The sequence below is a fragment of the Trachurus trachurus genome (assembly GCF_905171665.1).
Source record: "Trachurus trachurus genome assembly, chromosome: 7".
Classification (NCBI taxonomy): domain Eukaryota; kingdom Metazoa; phylum Chordata; class Actinopteri; order Carangiformes; family Carangidae; genus Trachurus; species Trachurus trachurus.
The window spans coordinates 19083440-19099087 of record NC_139901.1 but is presented as its reverse complement, the minus strand read 5'-3'; positions in this window follow the sequence as shown (position 1 = coordinate 19099087).

Here is a 15648-nt window from a genome sequence, read left to right as displayed (position 1 = left end):
TTCTTTTCTTATTTGTTATATTTTCTGCAAGAGGTTCCTCGCTCTGGGCCAGCTTTTTCTCATCATCCAACTCCACTTGAGTTGTTTACCTCACCATACATCACATCACTGTAGATGGAGTTATAACCCCCCCTCACCCCCACCACCCCACCCCCTCGGGAGCTGCTCTGCCTCCCCCCCCCCCCCCCCCCCCCCCGAGCCTCTGCTGGAGCCATGCCATGAGGCAGATGGTCAGACGTTTGTGGAGAGAGAGGGAGATGTTGCAACAAACTGCTGGCCACTTGACCTTTATAGGCCACCATTCACTCCCTGTATAAACCTGTGAAGGGGCCCAGCGTTTTTTCTTTTTTTTTTTTTTTACTGCAAGAGCTGCCTTAACCCGATCTCACAAAAAATAAACAAACAAAAAAAACTTTTTCACCATGCAGATAGCTTTCGCTTCATGTGCCCAGTTTTAGAACTACTTATCTCTGACAGTTATTCTGCCATCCCAGTTTAAAGTAGGTCAGTTGAAATGTGTTTGTGCTTCTCTCAGTACTGAAAAATTACATTTGGAAAATTCATCACATGTTTGTCATTCCAAAAATTCAGTGTCTCCTAAAGTATAATTAATCTGCAGACCTATCTGTTAACTATTTAATAAGAATAGTTCCTTTTCAACATGTTGTGATTCTCCAGAGTAAAAATAGATTCTGTCTCTGAACAGAGATGTTGCTGTCGAACCTAATGAGATTGTCTGATACTGCGCACAAACTAAATTTTAAACTTTGTTGTATTGGGCTGAACACACACGTCTCAAACCTTTCCTGGGTATATTAACCCCAAACCATCAGCATGGTAGTAGAACAGATATTTTTTTAAATACAGCCAATAGACACAGTTGACTGATCAGGTTGATGAAAGGGAATTCTGTGAAACTATTTAATTTCTCTCCAAATGTCAGACTGTTGTTATATCACTTAGACTCATATGGACGTGTCATGTTTGGAGCGCTCACCGTTTACCAGGCCAGAATTTCTTTCTTTCTTCTTTTCTGCTCTGCTGCTTCACCTCCTCCATTCCTTTCTTCCTCATGTCTCTTGGAAACACCACCTTTTAATATTTCTCATATGCCTCTCTAAGACAAATGCTTTTGTGAAATGTTTGGGTCTAACCACAAGATATGACACTGATATGAAAACCTTTTTGCTATAGGTCATAATTCTGCTCTAACTTGCTCCTGATGATTTCCAGAGTCCTCCCCAGCTATTCTTTCTCCCCCTCTGTCATTATTTCATACTCACACAATTAGTGCAGTGTAACTCAAGATACTGCAGGTACTGTATAGTTTCCATGACTTATGAACATGCCGCCCTCTCTCATGCTGACCAGCTCAGCTATGCTACGTAGTGCAGGTGATTGTAATCAATCAACTTCCTTCTGATGCTGAGCACAGCTGCATCCAGTCAGCCAGCTCTGCTCTCTGTTAATGGGGCTTTTCCCCCCACAGCTACGGCTTAGCTACATTAAGCTACGTCAACGGTCAACAATTCTCCATTACCGGGGCCGGACTGACTGTGTGTGTTTTGGGCTCCCTGTGTGTCCCCCTGACTTTCCCTTCACAGGGATTTTCAGTGTCTTCCTCTTGTGACAGAACTAATCAGAGATGAATTATGAAGAGGTTGTTGGAAGAACTTAGTGATGATATTAGCTTGGCAGGAATGGATGTAGAAAAAAGAGGTCAAAGAGAATCCACGCAGGGGAATGCAGAGGAGAGAGTTGTGTGGACGTGGCTGGAGGACAAGGGGGACAGCCGGGATAACGGGGCTTATCGATGGTGGGTAGGAAGGCGAGGGTCTGGTTAGGAGTCAGCGGAACAATATATTATATACTATGGGTAATATAGTTTGACATGGAGTTCATGGCACAGTTAGTTGTTGAAACACTTCGTCATCACCTTATCTTTCAGAATGAAAGGAGCCAATAAAGCATCAGACTCTTGGCTGTCTCTTTATCAGGAGCTGCACACTTGTTTTTTTTTTTACAGAGTTGTTTTTCACACCAGAGGGATACCACCGAGTGAGGTCATAAGATGCTTATCACTCCCCATCACAAAATGTCTGTTTTTCCATATTCTGTTGTGGTTGCTTAACAACTCATTGCTGGTCCACCTGCAGAGCAGAATCCTCCAGCTTATGCATTTGCCGTGTCTTGCGCAAGGACTCGTCCAGTGAGAATGTGCAGGCCAGTGTGGTGCATGAACCCCGGTCAAGCAGTTAGACAGTCCATCTTATCTGACCAATCTGGCCACCCCAACACTGCTTTAAGCCCCCCACTCTGCACTCATACTCAAAACATAGTTGTGTATTTGAAAAGAAACACACATGCTTGTTGTGACTTCAGTGCTCAACTCTTGCCTTGTAAAAGTATGTATGCATGTATGTCCACAGTGCTTTCTATTTTATCCCTATAGGGGAGGAAATGTGAAGCTTCAGGCAGTGCTATTTGTGGAAGTGCATGTGCCTACTGGTATGGATATGATTGTATGTATCCATATGTCTTAAATATTTGTGCAAATCTGCACATGCTTTTTCTGCAGCCAAGATGGTAGTTCCAAGCAGAGAAACTGATTCCACCTGTGCTACATGAGCCAGCGCTTTCCGTGCAGCCATGCCCTGATATCCTGCCCTGTCAGTGGTCCAGTGGGACGGTGGTGGGGGACACAAGTTACTGTAGCGTGTGTGTGGGGTGCTTTATTGCATTGTGTCTAAATGGGAACCTGTCTGTCTTGCTCACTTTCCCTCAGCTACCTCATACAGTCTTCCCCCCCTCTCCCCGGCACTGAAAGCCTCTTGGCAAAGTGAGCGCGAGGGGAGCCTGTGAGCTATTTCTGTTTGGTTTTATGTTTATGATATATTAGTGGGCTTGTGCGTCTATAGCTGGGTTTTCTGAGAACGCTGATATGTTGCCTTTCATCAGAGAGAAACAGTCGAGATCACTGCAGCACTTTGGCGACATTTACACTGGAGAGGAAGGGGAGGGGGAAGGAGACATAAAAGCAGTGATTGATTGGCTATTGACATGTTTTATTTTCCATCTGAAACCCGTCTCCCGCTCCTGCCAATATTTCCCCTGCTCTCTTTCTCTCTCTTTCTCTCTCATGTTCAATCTTCTCTCTTTGGATCTCTCTATCTCTAAAGCTGCTCAGTGTTTTACTGTGTGCCCTTGCAGTGAGTTCAGGGGGTACTGCCAGAGTTACATTACATCAAGGCAAGCATGCTGCGATCATGACAACCTGCATTACACTGCCCTGATGTCATTACAACTCTGCTCCCCTGAAATTGGAGCGTGCTGGCACTTTGACAACTCGGCAACCCCCCACTTTCCAGCTCTGTGTTCACCAGTTCAAAAACAGTGTGTTCTCTCGGTTGCCAAAACAAAGAATATTTCCCAGCGACACTCACTTAGTTTAATCTAATAAATCTCTTCCATGTCCAGTGAGGCAGCACTGTGCGCACAATGACCGATCATCTCGAGCTGGCCTGGACCAGCTCCCACCTGTTGCCAGACACATGCTATCAAGAGAGTAAATATGTCAAGCGAAAAGACTTCTACAATCCCTGTGTAACTCCCAAAAGTGACACATTTTTAAAGATCAAAATTTTGTATCCTCTTATTACCCTTAAGCCAAAACCTTTTTACTATTGCTCATATCTTCAACCTATAACAGTAGCTGTTTTAAGAAATGGCCCATGCATTTTACGTTGAGTCACTCCCTTTTTTCCGTCTCATATAATCTGGCACTATTTCCTGATTTCTATCTACTGTGACCCCCGCCTCCCTCCCGTGTCTTGGATGTCTGCGTCCCGACTGTTGTCTGGTGAAGCATTTCTAAAGAGATTTGATGGAAACAGACTTCTGCAAATCCACCAGAAAACACAGCTTTGATTATATTTCTGCATTCACCGTGGCAGCTCAGCGGGATTTTTGTCTTGTGCTGTTTTTCATAAATGTCGTCTGGTTCCTGAATGGAATTTGAAATCTTTATCATCATCATCATCATCATGAAGTGAGTGTCTGTGGCAGACTGTACTCCTGTTAAATTATGTTAAGTTGTATTGAATATGAACTAATGACAGTGCAATTGTGTTTACTGCTTTTTCCACTATCTAGAGGAATGTAACTGGTGGCTGCAGCAGTGAATTTGTGGCGTGTTCAATCCTGGTGAATCAGCTGGGAGACTGCAGACAGGAAGTACAGTGTGATTTTAACAAGCAGCGAGAACACATCTGACCTCAGGGCAGGCCAATCAATGACATGCCCAATGTGACCCACGGAAAAGCCTCCTGAGACAAGGAAGATATGAGGAGACAGTCTAGCAATGACCCAGCTTCCATCTTCTCTTTTATCTTGCCTTTTATCTTCTAAGAGCTCCAGCTTAGTCAGACTGTAGGGTAAAGCCACAGGGAATGAAACAATAAGCACCCTGTGTCTCTGAGTGTTCTCAGCTGATGCACTGCCATTAGGTTTTATCACTTTGGATGCATTTCTCAGTTAAAAATTCAAGACTAAAATTTCCTCTGAGTTCTACTTTCATTTCCAAGTTTTATCCTTCTTTTGATTGTATCTTATGGAACAGCTGAAAGAGTCGTGAAGGAATGAAGACGGAAAAACAGGCTCAAGCAGGTTTGCTGACACACAGTAGGCTATTTTGCCCTTATATGTCTTTTGTAAACCAATAAACAAAGTGGATTTTGAAATGCATGATTCTTAACATTCATATCCCCAAGAAAAACACTGTTGTTATTGGCATCGAGGTTTAGGGTTCGGCACTCGCTATGTTTTTTTTTTCTCACATTCTTTCACTGCTGCTGACCTGATGTTTCTTTCAGCAACCCTTCAAGTGCACATACCTGCCCGGCCCCTTCCCCTAACCCACTTCAAAGCTCCTTCACTGGTGTTATCCGTGGCTTCCTATCATCCTATTGCCTAATCTTAGAAAAACAATGGACAGAGCCCAACTCGAGGTAGGCTGCGTTCAACATATGGATTCATTTCTCAGATTTTTCTATGACCTCATGCCGTAATTTTACCAGGCACTTGCTGTATGTTGTAGCGTCTTGAAAGCTCTAGTGTTTAGAGTTTAGTCTGTGCACAAGATAAAGCACTTATCTATTTTGCCAGCTCACTGACCCCACACTAACTTTAGCAGAATAAGGTCACGCTGATTTTGCACGGTACTTACCGCGTGGTGCTCTGGCTTCTTTCAGCAACTACAAGCCAAAAACATTTCTTCTCCACTCTCAGCACTAAAATATCAACTATTAATGATTACTTGAAATCATGGAAAGAATCCTCAGACAAGCTGTGTGTTTATGTGTTTCTCTGCAAGGTGTTTTGTAAGATTTGGGTTCAGGAAAGACTGCATGGGGGGTGGGGGTGGGGGGGGGGCAGGTGGATTTGAAAACGCTGGAGAGAAACTGACTGTGGAGTGACACTAAATGGCAGCAAGTCAGGCCAATCATAAAACCCAAGCTCTGATGCCTTGCATTCTCCGTCAGCTCTCAGCATCAGTGGCTCATTTTCCACGGAAATATAATACAGAAATCAGCCCTAATCCCTGCTCTGTTCCACTGAACCACTATCAGTAGACTCACAATGACTGTCCTAAATATAACTCTTCTTTGTCTCTTAACACCCTTGTTCAGACCCATTCAGTTCTACACATGCCCATAAAAACTTAATAAGATCCACTATTAGACTTCAACAACACGCTCTGCCTTAGGATGTCTTCAGTCTTGAGCAAATGTTTCAACATCAGTGATAAATGACGCAATTTGTATTTATAACTATTGAATTACCCTGGCTAATTGCCTGCATGATGGCTAACATATGACCCTATGAGCCGGGCTGGGTTGTTTATGCTACTCTCTATGCAACATGACCTATTGTACTCAAGACATCCGCTAAACAGCTAGGAAGGACAGGGGGCCTCCCTGGGATGGTTTACTCTAAAGTGAGGGCTGCATCCCAGTCTAACATAGCAAATGTACAGTGTATAGGTTTTATAGGCGAGGCAAACTCATTTGTTTACAACATTATCATAAACAGAGATCAATAAATGTGCTTAACAAGAGTAGAAGAGATTTAAGATAACAGTATAAAACAGATAATTAATTAAGTTAAGTACAAAATGGAGAGATTGATTTGGGGATTAAGGAGAATAGATGTATTCTTTGATATTTACTACTAACAAGACTCTGTGGATATCACAGCAGGAAGGAAGTGGGAGAGAGAGAACAGTTAATCCGCTGTCAGTCACTGAAACCTGTCATCCCTCCCATTTGGCCAGATGATGCAGTGTCATTACTGCTCTGTCACAGGCCTGTCATCATAAACACATGAGCCTAGAGCGAGCAGTAGCGGAGGGAGGACCAGGCAGAGCCTGCACTACCACGTTGTGTTGCCAGTACACTCCACTTATGCAACCTCCGTTATGCCACATTAAACAGTTTGTTCCAACATCCCCAAACTCCTGAATTGAAATGATACCTCTGGAGAAAAAGGAGCAAGAGGAGCTGGTGCATCGAGATCTTTCTATGGCATGAATGGTCAAATTGTTGCTGGTTTTCCACAGCCCACTCAGTGTCCTTACCCTGGGAACTTCAGGGTCACACTCCATGAGAAGATGGGAACAGTGCAGTAAACACAGTCACATTACAGCAGAGACTGGCATCACCGCCTTTTCTTTTAAGTATGTTATCTGCTGACAGTTGATCATGATGTTATAGAACACCATGTGTGTGTGTTTGTGTCTAGACATGGTCTAACAAAGTTACCCTGATTAACAACCAGTGCAAGATTCATTTAAATAGTGACGCTTTCCTTAAACTGGCAGAAATAGGTAATAGAGACACAGTGCACATGTAACGGAGTTAAAAGGTCATTTGATTCCACTTGCCATAAAAACTCACCACACAACACAAAAACTTGTTTTTCCTATGGTAATTAAATGCAGCACCCCTGTGGATTAGGGTCGTGCACCCCGGGGGGTAGTAGCAGTAGGTCCTTCCCTATGGTCCTTGCTGTCTACTGGTAGGTGCACAAGCTACGAGCTCCGCCATTGTTTCAATACTAAGGGGTGGTTTACGTTGTGTTTTTTAAGCATATAGCTCCCGAACGGTAGAGCACCCTTTTTCATAAAAAAGTTGACGGTGTTTTTCTCTTATTTTTGTTTACAAAATGGCTAGGGTTACACGTGTTAGCTAACCTGCACTTTATTTTCATTTTACATTTTTCAGCCGTGTGTGTGTGTGTGAGAAGAAGAACTGGACTGACTGTAATGTTGATTCCTCTGCCAGGTCAGTCCATGTGAAAAATAAACGGCGAGATTACCAACGGTGAAGGTCTGCCTCATATGTTGAAACTACACAATGCAATGATGAGTACCAAAACACACACAAAAGTAGAAACACTAGAAGTGAGTAGAGCCTCTATGTGAGGGACACTAACCTGACACCTCACAGACACTATGGTGACTGACACACTTAAAGTTTCATTGACTGTAACAGGAGATGAGCATAATCTCGCCTAAACACCCTCTTTTAAGTATGCATGTTTGTTTGTGTATGTCAGAGTGCGTGTTTTTCTGTTTGCTTGCCTGCCTCCTTTTTAATCACCCTCATTCCTTTTCTCATAATTCCTGCCTTCGCTTATCGTGTCAGATATTTTCCACTACGTGACCAAACAATTTCCTCCTTGAGGCTAAAAAACAAATTCTGTGAGCTCCATAGTCTGTGTGGTTCTCTCTGTCCTCCATCGTCCTCCTATCCCTCCATCCCTGAGACATCCTCCATTCCTCCCCCTCTTTGCCTTTTCAATAATGAGAACCAGCCTGATTTCACCACCTCCTTAGCGGCTTTAAAGTCAGGAAACTCTCAGATCTGCGCTTTGGACTCACAGCAATTGTTCCCACATTAACTGAGCCACGCTTCAAAGCGGAGCAGAGAGCGTCTGGTGATGGCTTGTTTCCTGATAACACCCTCGTATCAACATATACGTCCAATTAAGTAGATTGATTATGGGGGGATGATGGCATTGTAGTGGCTGGTGCAATTTGGGAAAGCATGGATTAAGCATACAAACAAACCACAGTTGGGTAAATATAGTCAGGTAATTGTGGTGCTATTACCTGCGGTTACCTTTAATTTCCCTTCAGCTCATCAGATTTTCCTCTCTTTCTTGAAATGCACCTCCACTGGTGTCTCTCGGTCCAATGCAGCATCTAAAGCCAAGCTCCCGGTGTGGTTTGTAGGTTTATGCCATGATAAATTACAATGGTGGAAAACCAGCAGCAGGCCTTTTAACACTCAGCCCTCTCTTACCATAGACCAGACATTACTTACAGTGTCCAAACAGTTAGTGAATGATATTACTCGCATGAAACATATCATGGCATGACACTTGACGTATAGCATGTGGAAACCCACCCTCAGACACACAAACACACAGATACGATCAATCAGATGAGGAACTGCATTGACATGTAAACATACCACAAGAGGCTCTCTCTTTTCTCTCACTCCCCACACAGAGAACTATTCACCCCTCTTCCCCACTCTCCCTCTTCCTCGCTCCCTCGCTCTTCCTGGCTCGCACCCGGCTCTCTGCAGCCCCTGACACTGCGCTCATTCAAACCACCATCTACCTTTTTCCACCTCCACAGATAAATAAACACCATCATCATAATCATCATTAGCACTATGACGTCAGGGCTCGCATGCACGCAGAGCTGGGCATGATAAGTAGGTGCGTGGAAACGGGCATTCTCCAGAGTACATGTGTACAAACATGCACATGCCCGCAGTGTCTCGCAAGCACACACCTTGGATTTGGGCAGTGTCTTTAGGTTGGTTTCTTGGTATGACATAAACAAATGCCCATTTTGATTGAAAGCAACACCTTTAAGGGAGTATGAATGGGTGTTTGTTTTTTTAATGTGCTCCCATATGGGCTACAATCCATCCTCTGCCCTCAGCCCATTTTGGATGAAACAACTAAAGATGATTTCCAGCCTGGATTTACTTTTCCTGATGCTGTTTATGTTGCTTCCATTCACTGTAACACTCGGATGGAAAGTTTGTTTTTCTCCTCAGGCTTTGTCTGACTCCTTCCTCACAAACTAAAAATGATACGACTCCATTGTCTGTGTGTGTGTGTGTGTGTGTGTGTGTGTGTGTGTGTGTGTGTGTGTGTGTGTGTGTGTGTGTGTGTGTGTGTGTGTGTGTGTGTGTGTGTGTGTGTGTGTGTGTGTGTGTGTGTGTGTGTGTTTTCCAGCCACAACTCCTCAGCTTTTTTTTCCAGTTTATGTAAAACTGTCCCATTCACTCCATCTTTTGGCGTTTACAGAGGGATGCTCCAGTGTTAAGGGAGAGCTGTCTAAACAAATAGCAGCAGCTCATCTGGTTGTTATCTCGACTCACTGCTATACCTGACTGTTAAAAGCCTGCACTGCATCCAGATGTGCAGGTACTGTACACGTGGCCAGATTAACCTGCAATAGGCGACCCCACAGAAGCATTGAGCTAATGGACTCCTAGTGACCCTTCTCCTCCAACTCCTGTGCATCGTGTGTATACACTCCTTTTTGTTTCCAAGTATCAATCAAGTACAGAACACACACATGGCAGCTTAATTATATTTTGCCTAGAGCACCAGAAAGTGACTATTAGTCCTTTGCTAGAAAATCCCAGGTATGCCATTGTATGTGTGTGTGTGTGTGTGTGTGTGTGTGTGTGTGTGTGTGTGTGTGTGTGTGTGTGTGTGTGTGTGTGTGTGTGTGTGTGTGTGTGTGTGTGTGTGTGTGTGTGTGTTTCATCGAAGACAAATTTATTGAGCAATAAGCACCACATGAACACAATATCAATGTAAAACTGCTAGAAGTTGATTTTGATGCAGGATCCCAAGGCCTCAAGGTTAGGTAATGGTTTGTTATGTGATTATACAATGTATACATAACATCCATGCAAAAACAGATACAAAATGAGGTACTCTATATCCATGCTAGTGACTCTGCAAAGCTGCACTCAGTATATTGCTGATGGAAACATCTTCAGTTTTATTAATGATGATAAATGAGAAGTCAGAGGATCACTTATCATCCTAAAATGAACATTAGTGTCGGTCCTTAATGTCATGGAAATCAATCCAGTGGATTTCAAGACATTTCACAACCAGCCAGGTTTAAACAGAAAGTCGTGGTTCATAATGTGGGGACCATGAATAGATTAGATGCTTTTATTGTCATTGCACATTTCCATACTGCCCTTGAGAGCAGTCCCTATCATCATAGTGTAGCCGATGTCATATCTGGCCCTCTGCGTTGTGTTTCTTATGGCCTGCCCTAGGTGGTGTTCGAACCCTGGTCTCCTGCACGGCAGGCGACAATGCTATCAGTTTCGCCAAGAGATTGACAACCACTTAGCAATTGGGTTAGCACGTCGTTTATGGGTGAGTGAGTGCACATCCATTACAATAGCAGCATTTTCATAAATATCAGTGCAAATTGTTATAACTCCATCAAAAATAGTATTCAGGCTGGAACAAAGTGGTAGACAGCTGGTGATATTACCAGAGGCACCAAGAAAACTGACTCCGTAGCGGATGGGATGTGTATAACTGAAGAAAAATTGCATTAAACAGTGAAGGATGAAATCAAATTAAACTCTGAAATTGAACACAAGTTATGTCTGCACAGACTGACAGAAATTTCCATTGTGTTGCTGCATTGACACAAGAATATACACAAATATACACAGTTCCTAAAAGTCTCTGTGTTCATGTGCTCATTCATTTACACACTCTCAGATCGACCACAGAGATGCAACACATGGCCACACTGCATCCTCTGCTGCACACACACACACATGCACACACGCACACTGCAGGCTGTGCATCCAGATGCAGTAGGGGGTGTTGGCTGTCATTGAGAGAGTGGAAGAAATGTGGAGGGCAAAAACATCTTGACACTGCCAGTTTATCCTGGGGACCCCCAAAGAGCACAGAGTGCTATTCACCACATCTGCATCTCCATCTGCATACTCACTTCTCACACTCACACTATTCTAAACAAACTTCCATGTGCATGGAAACATGCGCCGAGCTCCGCTGCTCACTCATGTACACGCTCTGTGTACACACACACGACACACACTGCCTCCCACATCCATCACGTTGTGCTTACAGCCTGTTTTTTCTGGACGATCACGTTCAAGACACCACAGGCACAATGCTCCTGAACTGTGCACTTTCTTCCACCGTGACATCACTGGTGTTCTCGTTTCTCTTCACTAAACACTGACTGATAGTCCACCCCCCACTCAATTTACTCTGTTCCGACTCCCTTCCTTTCCACTTAATCCACCTAATTCTTTCTCCTCATGGTGTCTGTTTTCCTTTTTCCAGGATGCAGAGATATCTGCCATTCCACATGCCTTCCATCCATCTTTTACGCTTGAATTACAGCCTACCCTGTTTTTCCTGTTCCCAGCCACTTTGTTTGCCACAGAGGAGAGGCAGGATCAGGGAGGCTGCATGGACAAATAATGTGTACAGAGGAAAGCAGGATGGAGAAAAAATAGTCTCAGGCGGGGAGCTTTCAAAGTTTGTTTTTGTTGCAGCCTTCACTGATTGACGGTTGACATGGCACATCCTTAAACACGGCTCTCATTAGTGGATCTGGATCATAACAAAACATTTTGAAAGCATCCTCATGCTGACTTAATTTCATGAAAGAACCGTTGCCTCGGCTGTTTAACAGTCTCGACCCAGTCTAGTCTTCTTCCATTTCTTTTGCGTGTGTTCTCTGCATCGTTCTTTTCTGTTGTCTCCTCATCTGACAGTATTTTCACTTTGTACTTGCACTTTTTTGTATACACCTCCTTTGTCCGTGCCTTTTGTATGTTTGCTGTGCACACAGAAAATCCATCATTGCCATCTGACAGACGAGACGGAGCAGTAAAAACAGATCAGTAAACCCAGTGAGGGGCCACACACAGGAGAAGGAACAGATGATAAAAATGTGAAAAGCTGCTAGGATATTCAGTTTTCTTTCAGTTTGCTTTCCCAGCTTCATAATAATAATAATAAGTAATTTTTATATTTGATTTAAAATGCAGTTTCATTTGATTTTCATATGTGTTTGATAGAAAATTCTAATTTTGAGATTTTTTTGTGCAGGAAAGCTTCAACCTCTACACCTCCACCTATCAAAGGAAATCATTTTAACAGCTGATGTGGAGGAAATAAATAGTCGTAAATAGGCTGAGTTAATCAAGCCAAAATTAATGAATCCCGATCCTCCTGTTTGGCTCAGAGCATGACATATGACGGGCATACTTTCCCACGCACTTTTATTTAGCCATTTTTCACCCTTATCGCTTTTCCTCTCCTGCATATAGATGCCCACAATTATGCAATTTGTAATAGTTGGCCAAAGACCTTTATCTTCCTATACCTGGCAACCCTGCATGATCTATATGTCTATGTGAAGACCAGATTTGTCTTCACAAACCTCCATTAACATCCAGCTTGGCAGTGAGAATCACACGTCTGCCAATTCAGTTTATTCATCTATGTCGTCTGTAGTTATTAGAATGACAAAGCACTCGGAGATAATAGCTGTGTTCCTCTGTGAAAAGTGGCTACGGCTATCACACTGACTATATGCAGAGTTTGCAATGACATGATGAATTAATTCCCAACTCCACACTTAATGCTTTCAAATTTCATAAACAGATTATGTCATGGACGATCCGTCTTCTGAAATGAACAAAAACTAAACAAAAACTCATATTCATAACTGCTGCTCTTCCAAGCAGCGGCACTTTTGTTTACAGAGCTCATCTTGTAGCCGGAGGACCTCAAACTTAATCCCAACAACAGCTCGGTGTCCTGCCAAAGTGCTTAATCAGAAAAAAGTGTCTTTACTCCCCTTTTAACCTTAACATCTGTAGTTCAGAGAATGGAGTTTAGAAACATGCAAAACTTTAGATTATCTCATTAAAAGATTGATGGTTCATCGTAGCCACAGTAAACTCATTCTCCTCTAGTCTACAGTACAATACAAAGCCTAAAAATAAATGGGTTCTCTCACACACACAAAAAAATAATGTTTACTTACATGCAGTGCTTTCTGTTCTCACCTCAACATAGTGCAGGTGAATGTAATTTTGCTTGTAATGTGCAGTGTTGGAAATTAGATTTAAAAAATTCAACAGGAATGTGTCACAGCACAACAACTGAACTGCTTCCAACCACTCATACACATGCACATGTGCATGTGGACAGAATAATTGCAACTGAGACTATATGTGTGTGGCTAAAGTGTCTCTCTACAGGCAAGTTATTATAGTATTTGTATCACTGAAAAATAAGTGGTTCTCTACTGTTGTATAGACACTTTTAGTCAGATAGAAGACGCCTCTCCTCTGTGACCGACTAATCATGTTAACGTCATGCCCAAATGGACGTGGAATGTGTCTTTTTAATGGTCAGTGACAGCTTTACCAAAGTGATTCATGCTTGTAGCATCCCATGGAAAAGAGCTCTCAGAATAATGGCCATAATAGGACCTTTGATAGAAATAAAACAGCACTTTATTGGCAAAGTAATATCCCACTGTATCTTTTCCTAGATATTACAGGTTCACAGGACGAGTCTCAAATTCTTCATTTGTCTGTGTTATTCATAGGTCAGCTGACAGTTAATGTTTCTGTCAGATGTTCCTTAACTTTTCAGGGCCAACTTTTTTCTGACCAGGTGTTCAGTGCAGTCTTCATCCTGGGGGACGGCCTAATTCAGGCTGTCCCACTGGAAGACAAATGGCTTTGTTGGACTCCTTGTCCCTGCGAGTGAGCGTTCAGTTCAGCCTCATCTCTCTCTGCTGAGGCTGATGTTTGCAGACTCTGTCAGGTGTTGATGAAGCCAAACACTTTGGACTGAAAACGGATCTTTATTGAGTTACTGCTTTTGGACCAGGTTCTGTGTACTCCAGGAGGACTGTCTCCTTTTCTCTCTTCTCCAGGCAGAAGAGGGCCCTTGATTGACCACATGGCTGATTCATATAACGTTAATGCAATATTTTCTTTGTAGTTGTCAACACCCTGTTCGAATAAAGACATCTCTGAGAAGTGTCACTTTGCAGAGGAGACCGCACTGGGGAAAACAGCTGTCATTTTTATTTCTGGCATAAAAATAAGCCTCAACATGTGGGAGAAAGTCCAAACTGAAATCTCAGAGGAAAAGGTTGTCATAGTGAGATATTTTAAGTCTCCACATTCCTTTTCAGCTTCAGTGGTGCTCTGATGTTTTACCTGATGATAGATAATTATAAAATAATTCAGGCCTATGTTTTCCTAAAACAAATATTTCACACAGGGTGTCTTCTCCTGGAAGGCTGTGTTTTCATAACTTTTAAACCCATACCAAATGTGGGAAAACCATTAATCATGTCTGTCACACATTCATGGTCATTACATTTTCCCCACTAATGTATTTTCTCCCTCGTTCCCCTCTTGCTCATCACTTGTCATATCTAGCTGTTAAATGAACAAAGTGGATTGTGGATTAGCTTTGGATCTGCTTTGCCGCTTCACGACAAAACGTCCTCTAAGACCTGAGGAGCCAGGATAATTACATTAGAGTGATTCTCAGGGAGCTTACGGCCCCACCTCCCCAGTAGCAGGATAAAATGGTTTGACTAGGGGAGACATCTGATGTGAACCTGGCACCACCACTCAGGGAGACGGCCAGGATTTCTGACATCATGGGACGACACAGTCTCTGCCAGAGATCAATGGCTTTGGGCTAGACAGACAGAGAGTGCCCCATGTGCTGTCTGTGTGTGGGTCTGTTGTGTATGGGGGCCACTGAATGGGAATGATACTTTTAAAATGTCAGTGAACTAACAGTCGCCTTGTTATAACTGTAGCTTGGGGGCAAAAAAAAGAAGAAGAAGCTGCAATTTACCTGTCAAAATAAATTTGGGTGCCTCGTCCCCATTTCCATAGTTTGTTTTTTTGCCAGTGTGTTTTCAGAGTTTGAGCCTGAATTTATGAATTCACTCGTTGTGTTCACCTTTGAGCGTCTGTGTGCACGCCAGCCGCCTTTCTTCACCATCACATGTTACCTTGTGCATCAGGGAGCTTTGACATTAAAAGTGTAAGACAGCTTTTTTTTTCTTTCTTTTTATTTGCGCACTAACCTTCATTGCTCTGTGTGTACTCCAAGGGCGTGACCTGCAGTGGCCCTGCTGACTCAGCCAAGTGGCATTCCTATAGGTGGAGGAAGTGCACCGGCCCTTGTTCAGCAGCAACAAAGGAGATGGAAGGTGAGAGAGAGCGGAGAACAAAACAGAGCATGGCTTTGAGTAAACACACAGGCGGCAGGTATCAATGACTTATACAGGGCATAAATCATTTCAAAGGGAGGAGATGAGTCCCTGTCCCTCACACACCAACACACACCCACACACACACCTACAGTGAAGTGAACATTAACTTCAAAACAAGTTTTCACTATGCATACACACTCACACATCATGTGCACATGCAGATGGACATAGTCCACTCTCCCTCTCTCTCTTTGTCTCTCTACTCTCTCTCTCTCTCT